General features: G+C 39.8%; 1 pseudogene; it reads right to left on the reverse strand.

The window, feature by feature from the left end:
* Positions 1-5,083: 5,083 nt before the first annotated feature.
* LOC119894384 overlaps positions 5,084-14,667 on the reverse strand; it is a 309,889-nt pseudogene continuing 300,305 nt past the window's right edge.

Below are 14,667 nucleotides of genomic sequence, written 5' to 3' on the forward strand. Positions count from 1 at the left end.
CTTGTTCACTCCTGTCAACTCTATCACTCTCACGCTCACCTTCACTCACACACACACACACACACACACACACTCACTCTCTCTCTCTCTCTCTCCCCAAGTTCAGCTCTGTGTATTTTTGTAACTATGTCTTCTTGTTTTCTTTTTTTTGTGTTGGTTGCCTTCTGAGCACCATTTGTCTTTCACTCGAAACACTGTGTTAACCTGCATAAATAGGAGGCCCATCACAGGGGACAATGGAGAGGGCAGGCAGAGGCAATTGAGATATATTAATCTATCCTACCACATTACTCATAATGTCTCTCAAGTCTCTGAAGTTCATTAGCTGGAACATTCAGGGGATTGGGTCACAAGCAAAACTTACCTTTAAAAGTCCTTAATCTTCTTGCTAAAATGAACCCTCTGCCTTCTACAGGAAACATTAAAATAATAACAGCCAATATTTACAGACCTATTGATGACAATCCACATTTTACAGTATTTACAGTATACAGTATTTTTACAGCTCAACGATTTTACTGATTCAACAGTCATAGTAGGGGGAGACTTTAATACAATCCTTAATCCTAAACTTGACCGATCAAATCGTTGAAGCACTCACCTCATCGGATGTTATAAATTACACATGGGAGATCTAGAACTCAGTAAAAGCTGTTATGTATCGCCAAGTGCATACACAGGAAACAGGAAACACAGGAAAGGATTTGGACAAAAGCATAGGACAACAAACAGAGCAGATGCAGTTTATGATGTTTTATGAAAGTAATAATAATAACAATAATAATAAAAGCTTTATTTGTATATATCTTTTCAATACAGGTAACAGTGCTTCAAAGCAATCAATGTAAAACTTAGACATGTTAAATAAATAAAAGTCATATCACACACAGGTGTGCAACGAATAAAACATTAAACACGTTAATCTACAATTACAGGAAAATTAAATAACGTATCACATAGTGGTTTGAATTCAATAAATAAAACAAACAAGTCAATATACAAATAATATTGAAAGAGATATAAAATATACGTTCACACGTTGAAAGCTAATTTGTATAAATGAGTCTTTGCCCTGACAGCAAAGGCCCCATCTCTTCTGGGTTTTAGTCCAGACCTTGGAATACCTAGCAACCAGAGGATCTCAGTCTGCATCCTGGCTCATAGGTGGATAAAAGCTCAGAGATATATGAAGGGGCCAGCCCATGTCTGGCCTGAAAAGTAATCAGAAGAATTTTAAAATCAATCAGGCAGCAAGTGCATTATGCTAACACTGGAATTATTTTTGCTGGGTTCCTTTTCAACTCCAGGAGGAGGTGAGAGCAGTGGTCGAGGAGGAGAGAACCTGCAGAACAGTGGGAATGAGGCATCAGGGTGCCTAGATACGATGGGAGAATGCGATCGAGAGGAAGGTGACATGGGCAGAGCTGTGGAAGGCAGAGCCACAGCGGATCAAGTTTCTCATGCAGGCGGTATATGATGTGCTTCCCAGCCCATCAAACCTTCACATATGGGGCAAAGTGGAGTCACCAGCATGTCCACTGTGCTCCAAGCGTGGAACCCTAGAGCACATTCTGAGCTGCCGCTCTAAGGCACTGGGAGAGGGAAGGTACAGGTGGATGACCAGCTGCTGAAGGCAATCGCTGAAGCCATTGCTGCAGGAGTCGAGTGGACCAAGCGCTCCCGCCCCTCCAAACAATCCATCACCTTCATCAAAGCTGGAGAGCAGCCAAGACCAGCTGCAAAATTATCTGCAGGCATCCTGGCCACAGTGAGGGACTGGCAGCTGTTGGTGGACCTGGAGCAGCAACTTAAGTTCCCCAACCACATTGTGACTACCACCTTATGACCAGATGTTGTTCTCTCGTCTGATTCTACCCAACAAGTGGTTCTGTTGGAGCTAACAGTCCCTTGGGAAGACCACCTGGAAGAGGCCTTTGAAAGGAAGCTCGCCAAGTACAAAGGACTGGTCAGCGAGTGTCTACAAGCCGGATGGAGAGCAAGGTGTCTCCCAATACAGGTCGGATGCAGGGGCTTTGCAGCCCGATCCCTGGTCAGAGCCTTCAGTCTGTTAGGCATCGATGGAGTGAGGAGGAGAAGAGCCATCCACAATACCATCAAAGCGGCAGAGAAAGCCTCAAGGTGGCTATGGCTCAAGAGAGGAGATCCATGCGGGCAAAGTAGCTAGATTCGCCAACTGGACACAAGCTGGGGTCTGATCAGCCTTAGCTGGGTTGCCTGGATGAGGGTGTATGATGTTGAAAGACCGTAAAAACACCCAATGATTCCAGGAACATCACTGAAGATGTGTCCAGCAGCATCAGTAGATGTATTTGCAGGTTTGCAGTGAGTTAAAAGTTGAGCTGCAGCATTTTGGACTTAATTAACTGAATTAATTGGTTTCTGACTGAGGTAAATAGGTATTACAACATTCTGATAAAAGCATGTATGAGTTTCTGATCTCTGGGTGAAATAAAAGACTTAACCGTGGCTATATTTTTAAATGATTAAAACATAACTCAACAACTTTCTTTAGGTGGGGTCCAAAACACAAAACTCCTGGCCAAAAACTACCCCAAGATTTCTGGCCGAGGGCTTAGAATAAGTTGGTAGTTCACCTAGGTTTGCCATGATTTTAGTTCTAATAGCTGGGTCAACTGCTGCTGAATGAAAATTTGCTAGGATGGTTAGGAGCGGACCAAGAGCCACCAGAAAGCAGGTCTGCAATGAATTCAAAGCTGCTGAAACACAGGTGTCAGTGTATACAGTTAAGTGTGTTTTACTTCACCATGGGCTGAGAGGCTGCCATAAAAGAAGAAAGCCATTGCTCCAGAAGTGGCACCTTAAGGCTCGACTGAAGTTTGCTGCTGATCACACGGACAAAGGCTTTCTGGAGGAAAATTCTATGGTCAAATGAAAATAAAATTGAGCTATATGGCAACAATGACCAAGAACATCATACCTACGACTAAGCATGGTTGTGGTAGCATCATGCTCTGGCTAGAATTAAGGTTTTAGAATGGCCTTCTGAAAGTCCCGAACTGGGGACGGTGCTAAAGAAAAAGTCAATGTCAGAAAGCCAATAAATAAAGCCGAATGGCTCTAACAAGAAGAAAATCAAAGATTCAACCAGAAAAAGCCCCTAACTGAGGTGAAAATGGCCAAGGGACATTTATCCAAATATTAATATTGCTGCATGAATATTTTTGACCCAGTAGATTTGGTCACATTTTCAGACGACCCATAATAAATTTTTAAAAGAACCACAATTCATGGCTGATACTAATTCATGAAAGAAATACTTTGCATCAAAAGGAAGCCATACTCTGTACGAGAGGATTCTGTTATATTAGAATCAATCCAGTGGGCTTCTGTAGAGGTGTATACCCTTATTTGTTCCAAATGTGCTTTTAATACGCTATTAATAGAAAGTAAAGTATTTCTGCTGGCTGGTGAAAGGGCGAAGCAGGCTGCTTTCCAACACGGCTACCAGTTGCACAGTATGCACTTACTGGATTTGAATTACATCAGTAGAACAACCGAAACTTAAACTGAAAAGGTGTATTCCAGATTGCTTTATGTTGTTGCATGTTTGCGTCTGCCTAGTTCATTAATATCTGGATAAGCTCTCCGCAGCTACAGTTTGTTTGGCATTTTATTACGGTTCATGCAGCAAAATGCATTGTAGACACCAGACTAGTTCTAATGAAGGTATAACTGTAGCAAAGTCAAAAGTAGATTACTAGCCTTCAAAAATACCTGAGTATAGAGTAAAAGTACAGTTTTAAATAGGAACATAAAAATCTACTTTTGCGTTACCAATTGCAAGATTCTCAACCATCACAATACCCCAGGCTGGATATAAAACAATATGACTGCCAAGAACTGTCAATATCAGACCTGCCCCTCCCTACCCAGTCAATTAAAGAACGTAACCGTTTCAAAACCCCATTCAAAGCAGTGTCTAGTGGCTTAGTTGAAATACAGCCAAATCACTGGACCCCTGCATCTTCACATAAATGTACCTCATTCTGGCTAAACCTGGACTTTAAGATCATTGTGTCATAATTACACATCCATCAATCCATCGTCAACCTCTCATCCTGGGGTCTGGAGCCAGTCTCAGCTGACATCGGGCGAAAGGCGGGGTACACCCTGGACGGGTTGCCATTCCACCTCACATAGACAAACAACCAGTCACACTCACACCTAAAGACAATTTAGGGTCACCAATCAACCCAGGCCGCATGTCTTTGGGTGGTGGTTTGAACCTGGGACCTTGCCTGTGAGGCAACAGTGCGATCCACTAGGCCACTGTGCTGCCCTCATAATTACACATTTAGAACACTAATTTGATAATCGCACTCTACAAAATAATGTTTAAAAGGAAAGATTTCCACATCAAAAAACCGTCTGCAAAGCGCCCCAGATATGTTTAGTATTTATCTTTTCACTCTCAGCAAGAATGTCCTATGTTTGAATTGAAGCACTATTTCTATAAATCCATGTCGTTGTGTGTCTGTAACTATGAAAGCAGCATAAGTGAGTCCAAATCTGCCCTGTTTTGTGTATGTACATATAAGGATCTATTGTTTTGCTAAACCTAAATAAATGTTAACTATGTGTTAACAGTGTATAATGGAATTATCTGGAATCTGTGTATTTCTTTTTTTAGCTTTGGAGAAAATAACAACATATTATTGTGTTCAATTAGTAGTAGCCTAGTAATAATAATACAATGTCCCTGATCATCCTGCAGTAAACGTCCCTGTAACATATTGGGAACCCTAGGTTTAGTGGAGGTTTGGAGAGGACCTTTAGGGGACCTTTTTAATTGTTTGCTGGGAACCTTGTCACATACTGGCATCAAATGTGTAAAAGTGAGAATATATGTTTTCATAGGACATGTACATCAGAGTAATCAATAATTGAAAGATCTAATTAAAGTTTAAGTGAGTAATCTGTATTCAGGAATACATTCTCTATATAACCTTTTCATCTTTTACTGGAGAGGTGCTGGTTGAAGGAAAGACAAACAAAGAACAAGAAAGATTCAAAGATGAAGTAACTTTTAATGAGTCAGAATCACACACAGAACCGCCTTAAAAGTTCACCACATCTCAGCTGTTTAAAAAGACATTATATAAGTTGTCAAATTATTCTAATACAGTTATAAATTATAGAATGGAGACAGATATACAACACATTACCCATAGAGCGAGCGAGAGAGAGAGCAGAAGAGAAAGATACTGACTTATTATTGAGTAATGATGGTTTTAACATATTCAGCTTAAGTACGGTGTATAGGAAACACGATGCAGGAAAATGTTTGAGAGAGGGGGATGAAAGAGTACAACATGAGAAAGTCAGATTGACTACATAGCATGGAAAAAAGTCCAGGTGATTATATGAAGAACAGTGACGCGAAAAAAAAAAGAAGAAAAAGTGTGAATGTCATGAGACCACAAACATTGACTTCTTCTCACCCTAATGCCATTGGAAGTACACATCGATACTCACTCAGTGAAAGCTTAAGGCTGTGATCATACAGGACATTTAGCAGCGATATGAGTCTGTTCTGAATATTTGAGACTGAGGTGCTTTGCGCACAGATTTTGTCCTCCAGGAAGTTTGCCAGTACTAGCGCGGCATGCTTATAGTGCTTTAGAAAGAATGTGTCCTGCACTTGCTATAAAGTGTCCTGAGCAACCAAAAATGTGTCAGGTCTGAAGGTCTCAATCAGGAAACTGGTTGTTGGTGGTTGTCCCTTGGCTACCTCATTTAAAGTCCTTCAGAGTCCAGTCTTGGAACCCACGGGCTACAGTCTGATGACTATTTTAATGCAGATATAGTTTTAAAAACTTAAGCCTAAGCTCTACGGTAGCGGAGTAGCTATGCATTCTGGCTAAATTGCTACATTTTTTAATGTTTCAAACCATCTGATCTTCATCATCCAAATTCAGAAACAATTCAACAATAAACTTAATCATACCCCTACAGTAAACGTTTGTAGCCTACAGTCAGTATGTTTGGGACAAATAAATGTCTGATTTACTGCAAAAACACACCAGAAGCCAAATTCAAACAGAATAATTCAAGGCATTTTGTTGAATCATTTAGAGCAAAATGAAGTCCGGTCTAACATTCGTCTGATAAACCTTTGGTCAACCAACCCCATACATGTAAGCACACACTGAACTACCATTATGCATGGCCCTTATGCACACAGTGTATATACAGTTTCTAAGTCATGTCCATGGAGATTACTACACATACACCTATGAACATGAAGTGAACATGAGGTTCTAATAAAGTTGGCCCTCACAAGCACCTAGTACACTTTATTGGAAAACCACGACTTCCTGGAGGACATTTAGAAAAAAAAGAACATTCACAGTGAGAAAAGGATGCAATATACCATATATGCCACAAAGTACTCATCCACTGGATGTGTGTTTTTACATTCTAGCCTTTTCCACATTTATGCAGACGTTAAGAGCAGTACGACATGACATGAAGCTGTGAGTTGCACATAGGACCGGAGAGCTACTTTAGCTTCCAGGAGTTTCTTGTGCTTGCTAAAACTCTGTCTTCATAAATATTCATACATGTGAAATATATCCGGTAATGTTAAACCGGAAAAAAAAGCCGAATATGATTAAATGAGTACTGGTATCATCCAGTAGTTCTGAAAAGGTCTTAGAAAGAAAGAGGCTGGAAAAGTTCACACACTGGGCGAGGTTTCACACAAACACCTCTGCTGCAAGACAACTTTGGCCCTATTTTATCCTGGCTTTGTGGTTGTAATTTATACATGAACATATCATTTAGTAAAAACCCAAGGCCACACACAGATGTTAGCAGAATTTATGAAAGCATTGTGGTCACATTTCCATTACAACTTTAATGCCAGGAAAAAATTTGGAGTTTCATTATTTTAGCGCAAAGGTGCTTGAAACTACTTCTTAGACAACAATATCAGATACATGACAATCACACTTCAGTACACTGAATAGTATGACAGTGGCTTACATGTAGATATCGCACAGCTATCAAGACCACACTAACCCTTTCTTAGTTTTTTCATAGTGAGGGACAGATAAACTGTGGCCCTGTCACATCAACACAATTATGGCTATCATTTAGGACAAACTGAGCAAAGGTTTGTCATTTTGCTGTTGACTCATTTACAGTTTCGTATAGGTTTTGTGTATCAAACTAATGGACAGAGTGCTGCCTTTTGACCCTACAGAATAAAAACACATACTGTTTTGTTGATTGTTTCAAGATGTCAGCTGAAAAATCTGAGCCATGGGCTCACTGACACAATGTTCTGTCTTTGACAGAATATCAAACCTGTAAAGCATAAAGTCTGGCTTACAACCCTGTGCCCTGATTTGTCATTCCTGGTGAGATTGGACCAATGGCATTGTCTGAAAATTTTCAAGATTTCAATGATTCACAGTCACCTGCACGAGAATGAACAATATAAGAATAGTCGGCTTAATGAAATGTGAGAGAGAGAGGGAATCCCTAATGGCCAAAAAAAGATATATGTTGAGTATTTTATGGAAGAGTTTGGAACAGTTTGACATTTTAGGAAATTTTGCTAGCTTGTAAAATCTGTGCTCAGTTGAAAATCCAGGGATTGATAAACTACTTGGCTAAACACACCATTTGTGGACATACATAGATGCAACTGAGATCAGTGTTTTTATCTGGCAATGAGTAGAAAATGGCAAACAATAGTAAATCCCAAACTGCTGAAGTGTTCCTTTATGATTAAAGAATGTTTCTGATCCTCGAACAGTACATGCAGGTTAATAAAACACTGGCCCAATAACTTTACATCTTTCCTCTACTGTCCTGTCTCATACATTACCATCAAATGATCAACTAAAAGTACAATGAATATAAATTATTTAAATGTAGATTATCTTGTTAAAATGCTGAAAAGACATTAGATGACTAAATAATAACAGTAACTAGAAAGAAAGTTTATCAAAATATCTATTGGCTTTCACTGAACCATATACATAAACACATCAAGAAGCTAAAAATAATCAAACTCGAAAAAAGGAAATAAGTTAACATATCTTAAGACATATAGATTTACAGTATATACATTCTTTTTAAAAGTAACACGATTTTGTTCATTGACTGGTAGCTCCATCGTTATCCTTTCAGTTCCAACTTTCTGTTGCCATAAAGTGGTTGCTCGATTATGTCCAGGATCTGATGTCAGAGCGGATCCAGGTCTATCACACTACCAAAAGAGTCTTCTAAATGTTTGGAGGCTACCTCTCAGCCTATTGTTTGTCTTGTAACAGTGATCTGTTTTTCCTACCCAGTGGCAGAATATTCCAATGGCTTTGGAGCTTGGTAAAGGTCCACTATTTCATTTAAAATAAAAATAAATAAGAAATATATAGAATATGTAATTTTTTCAAACAAGGAAAATGTAACTTCACCCTGGGTAGTTAGACGTTCTTGTCAGGCTGCAAAGGGTACAAAAAAGCTTTTTTTGCTTTTTCTCCCATGGGATAATTTTTTTCTTTATCATTTTCATCATTTTATTCCTTTTTTTTGTTTTGTTTTTTTGCCATACATAGAGTGCTGAAAGTAGGGTTGTTTATAAGAAAAATGAGGAAAGTTTACAGCTAGCGTACATTTTTTAAGCAGGTAAACAAAATGTAAAAGTGCTCTTATTTTGAAAGACTATTTTTTTGACTTCCCAGTGTTTAGAAAGAAGTAGGAGGCACTTAGGTCCATCTCAGTGGTGACAGACAGTCACCAGGCCACACTTCCAGGCTCAGGTTTGGAAGGTCTGGTTAGGTTCTTGCAGATGTGAACAGCTCAGTGGGCTAACATGAGACCAGGAATAGAAGGTGTAGCTATGAAGCTTTTGCAGATGAAAACGTGAAGCGTGCTGACTTTGGACTAGCACTTAGAAACACAGTGGCTGCTGCACATGACATGTTTGATTTATGCAAGCTGTCTTTTCTTGTTGACCCACTTCCTCTATGTTTCAATGAACAGTGTCGAAAAATGAAACCTGTCCTAGAGATGTTCACGGGAACAGTGCATTCCCTTAACATTTAACCAGAACTGCCTGGCTATTTTTAGATTATATAGATTGCTGTCTTGGTTGGAGCCACAAGAATACTGCTACTTTCAGGTGTAGTCTTGCCAACAGAGGTTCCACAATGAAATGATGCAGCAGTACGCATCCTCTCTGGTTTTATTAAGAACCACCAATCAAAGATAATGATCTTGACTTTGGAATGAAAACCTCCATCAGAAGCAGACAACTGTCAAGTAGGTCATTAATATAATTAGAATTTTAACCCAAACAGATTTAATTAAGATGTGTAGTATTCAAAACTGTAGGGAGTCATCATAATGATAAAGATGTTCTTGAACGTTTGCCATAAACACTTATAATGGCAAGCCCAAGACAAGTAAAATATAATCTAGGACAGGCTATTTTAAATATAGTCAAGCCGAGTCAGACTCTACCAAACTAGGTCAAGCTTCATCAAGACTTGGATAGAACCAAGGCTGCACTGATTTAGACAGGGTGAAGTGAGGATGCATAGGCTAGGAAATGATAGTACCTAAATTATTAAGAAACCTAAACCATACCAAACCAGAACAATCAGGTTCATCCAGTTCAGTCCAGTTTGACGCAGTCCATAGTTCAGAGCCAAGTCTTTTTGGTCATGAGTTCATCAAAAAGGAGCAAAACTGGCCATTTAGGTAAGGTCCAAGACATTTATAATGTGATACAGTGTAATGTAATCCAGTTCATTCCAATCCAGTTAAACACGCATCACTCCACTTTAGTTAGTTCATTTCAATGTAATTATGTCAGGCAGTTAGATGCAAGCTACGGTCCATTCCTAATCCACATTCACATGGTTCCATCACAGACTATGCTGTGAGCCCAGACCAGACTTCCGTTCCAAGGCAATCCATTTCCTTCTGATTCAATGAACTAATTTCTACTCCAGTGATGATCCCATTCTTTTCTACTCATATCCATTTCTATCCCAGTATGTCCAGATAGACTGGTGTGGCTTTCATCAGTGTAAACAGCATCTTCTGAATGTCCTTAATGTTGAGACGCTGTTGTGGCTCCCTCTGCCAGCAGCCCAGCATAATATCGTAGACTTCCTTGGGACAGAGCCTGGGGCGCTCCAGTACCCTGCCCTGAGTAATGCACTCTATCACCTGGGAAGACAAAGAGGCACAGATGTTCCAGATGACATAAAAGTGGTACTCTGTATACCTATGACAAACAGCATGGTTGGATTACTCAGTTAAATCATATTAAGTCAAATCACATCAAAGTCAATAAATATCCAGAGTGCAATGAACTTTGAGTTGCTCCACAGAGCACACAGCATTTTTTCTTTTTGTTGAACATTTGGAAGAACAGCATGTTCAAGCAGCACTTCTATACCTTTTTAAGCCAGTGGCCAAGACATGCGGGAAATTCAGCTTCAAGATCTGTCCATTGCATACGTACATATAGTGTGTGAATTGATGCTTAAAGAAAGAGTGGATATTTTTCTCATTACTACATCTTGGTCTGAAGGCATACATTTTTATTTGGAAAAACAATCCTAGTTGAAATTATTGGTTCTGTGTTTTGTTCTCAGCCTCTTAATCAGTGTGTATCCTAGCAGGGTATCTACGTATAGTTGCTTTAGAATAAAAGAGTAAGGGTTAGTAATTTCCAATTACTTGCCAATAAACCTCAAAATTTGAGAGCTACAGTTACATTAAGTATCCTGTATTGCCTTGCTAACACTTGCACTATGCATAAGAGTTAGATAAGAGTTACACTTATGGGAGCAAACAGAGTTTGAGGACAGCAGAGGAAAGCTGCTCAGCAATGCTGAGCAATGGGGAATAATAGCAGAAGCCACAAAATCAATGAAAATTAAATGGATCAATGTTGAAAGCCACAAGAGGGCCATTGACTACCTGTCTCAAGGAAACAGGGAGCTGAATCAAAAAGCCTGGGGCCTTTGCGATTAATCATACCAAATCAATTTATAGATATCAAATCAAATAAGTAAAATAGCTATAATTAAAGTACTGGAACCTGATGAGACCAACATGTGAAGCAAGTTCACACGGGGAGGGACACGTAGGAGGAGACAGAGTAGTACGTCGAAGAGGTGGATATAAAGCCAGGGTAAAGGTGATAACCTTAAGGGAAAGTCTCCCGAAGGCAGGAGGGTTTAAGAAAACAACCACAACATTATCAGTAACACAATCACACACTTGGATGCTGAAGTGGCAGGACCACTGAACAAATATTTCCATGTCTGTGCGGATAATGGCTCTAACACAAAATGAGTTTGGATGGACAGTCTCAACCAAGTGTGCAGAGTTGCTAATCCAATATCCTGCTATCCAGACCCCAAGGAGGACAATGGGAAACAACTGAAGAATCAAAATGTGATCTAACTCTTAGAAACAAGGTCAATTCTGGTCAATTCCCTTGAAACTAATGAAACTAATGGGGTAGCTGAAAGAACAGTAAGAGCAGCGACATAATTAAAATGCAAAATTTCAATTGACACGTTCTGCCACATTAACGCAGTGATATCGAGGCGGTGAAAAAGGGGGGGGGGGGGGGGGGGGGCATGGGCTTGGTGGAAGCAGAATGCTTGAATCCTACTGACAGGATTTAAGGATATTACACACCTTGGTTGTAATGGCAGAGTGGAGCTTGTTGACTCCATGAGAAGTCAAGCACTTACAGTAACTTTACTGAGATGTTTGGGTTCTGTCATGTTTGTGGTTTATGAAACTCCCAAGACTTTTCTTTGACCGAGCTGATATTCATTTGCTGGCCTTCAATAAGTTTGCTCCTGACATTAATTTAGCTATTTCTCCACTGTGGAAATGGCGGTAAGAAAAGAGAATTGGTATCTTTGTGTACCTGTGTGTATTCATATTTTGTAAGCGGTATCTTCGCGTTTGCTATACAGCTAATAAACTAATGTATGTGACTGAAAAAGAAAAGCATTGACAAACGACCCCTAATCCACTCATGGCAGCTGGTAAATAAAATGTGTGAATGAAATTACTGAATAAACGACGTGACACACAGACCCGACTTCAGTCACAAACCATGGCAACAACAAGCACAACAATGTCCATCACTTTTTGGTGTCTTTTTTTTTCATTGTTATTTTTTACCACTACCATTACTATTATTTTACATATCTATGTGGAACTTGCATTGTGATATGTGTTCTCTTTCCCTTGCCCCCCCCCCCACACACCTCCCATCTTCTTCACTCTCTCTCTCCCCTCTGTCTCTCAGCCCAACCTGTCGATCCAGTTGGCCACCCACCCTGAGTCTAGGTTCTGCTTGAGGTTTCTGCCTGTTTAAAGGGAGTTTTTCCTTGCTACTGTGGTCAAGTGCTTGCTCATGGTGGGAATTGTTGGGTCTCTGTAAATAATATTACAAAGAGTACGGTCCAGAAGTTCAATGACTATATAAATCAAATAAATCAAATTTAACCTAGTTCCTGTTGGTTGATGAAAATACAGAATATATATACATATGTCCTTGATAGTGTACCTCATTATTGGCGAGCTGGAACCACGGCTGTTTGCCGTAAGTGAAGATCTCCCACAGAATGACTCCGAAGCTCCACACGTCACTCTCTGTAGTGAACTTCCTGTACATGATGCTCTCTGGGGGCATCCAGCGGATAGGCAGCATGGTGTGACCTCCCACCTGAACACACACACAGGAAAAGAAGTTTTATAGATGAACATGGAAATGTCTATGAATATCTTTTACATGATGTATTTTGGGGATGATATAACCACCATTGAAAGTGAACCGCATTTAATAACCACTCAAAGCACTTACCAACACGTCACTGTTTTTGTCAGTGTAGTCCGGTGGGTTTGACAAGTGCGATGACTGTGTGACTGTTTCTAGTTAAACAAAAAGGATCTTACTCTAAAAAGGTCTTTCTCTAAAAAGGTCTTTCTCTGTATGAATCCTTTCTACAATGTTGTCAGACACTTATAATAACAATCTGAGCCTGCCAGTGGCAAAAACAAGCACTTTAGTGGGCGTACTTTGACGGGGCGCAATCGCCCACAAGGATTACGTTGCAGCCCTGTTTCACAGCTGCAGGCTGCAGCACGCTCGCTCAATACTGGACCAAAAAAATGTCTCCTCTCCAAATCAAGCGGACCTGGTTTCACTTTAAAAATCAAAGTCTCTCCTGTGCTGTTTTGTGGACAGGAAGCTACGTGCTGAGCTTGCTGCTAACAACAGAGGTCTCCTGCTCTCCAGATCAAACAGACCCAGAGAGTAAACCCGGAAGAAACACTGAATAAAGCAATTTCATGCTAAATCTCAGTGTTTCTCTGGCACTGTTCGGTGGACACAGGACGCTGTGAGTCGAGCTTGCTGCTAACGTTTGCTCAGCTTGTTTCTCTGATAACTTAAGATCCAGACATCCAAAGAATAAAAATGTGGCTGAACACTAAAGGAGTCAGCTTCTGGCAAACAACTGTACCGCTGACCATGCGCAAAGGGGATAAGACGCCACTGACAAGCGACCAAATGAAATGCACAGTTTTTAAAATTACAGATTTCTCTGGATTGAAAATTTTTGGAAACATATGGAATAATATAAGTGCACAATTCAACAAAATACATAATATAGGTCTAGTCATTTTTAGACATTTTAATGTGGAAAAGTTACATATTATTTCTTTAAATAAACCAAGAAATACACGGAAACAATTGCTATATCTCTATATCTTTGGACAACGTTTTTGACAGACGTCATATGAAGAATTGGAGATGATCTGCTGCTTCTGATTATAGCACATGGTGTAAATCTCCCAGACTGTGTTCATCTGATCTGACTCATTCAGGCCATGTACAGAGTCAGGTCAGGGCAGTGACTGCTGCACTTATGAATGACAGTGAATATAGATTTGTTAATGAATGAAGACATGAACAGTGGCTATAGGTTTCCTCCAATAACACCTGTAACACCACTACAGTAATTGCATAAACATTTCTCACCAATATTTTTGCTGCCATACAGCAGTTTCTCCACCAGTAATAAACACAGTTCTGGTAAGTATTGCTACTGTACAAGCTGACATAGTTAGGCATTTCAGACTTGTATGGGCTCTAATTTCTGTGCTACTTTGGTCACAGTTCTCCCCTAGTGATAATGGGTGAGTCTTCTACTTTCTGCCCCTGGCTTTTCTGGACTGACTGCATGTCGGTTGGCATTTACTTTTACTTTGAAAATGTACTTTAAATAGTGTTTTGAGTTGTCTAAACTTGCTTTAGCTGCATGGAGTGGATATCGTAGGGAACATAAATGAAATATGTTGCCACTTAACATTTTAAAGTTTTGTAAAATATAAAATATTTCCGTGTTATGATGATTTCAAAAAGAGCGTCATCTACATAATGCTATATTTCCTAGAAAACACATCAGCCAATGCAATGCAATCACTGTCAAGCGACTGGGTTGCTTTATGACACGGTCTCATTAGCTAACAACCGTCATGGTCAGGCTGTATGATGATCAATAAAATGCCATGTCTGTGCACAAATGAGCTTTCCTAATTACAAGCTAAGTTTGTTTCCTCTGGCTA

This window comes from Micropterus salmoides, unplaced genomic scaffold, assembly GCF_014851395.1.
Source record: "Micropterus salmoides isolate LMB-PRFRI ecotype aquatic unplaced genomic scaffold, ASM1485139v1 Ms_hic_scaffold_8, whole genome shotgun sequence".
In the NCBI taxonomy this organism is placed as follows: Eukaryota; Metazoa; Chordata; class Actinopteri; order Centrarchiformes; family Centrarchidae; genus Micropterus; species Micropterus salmoides.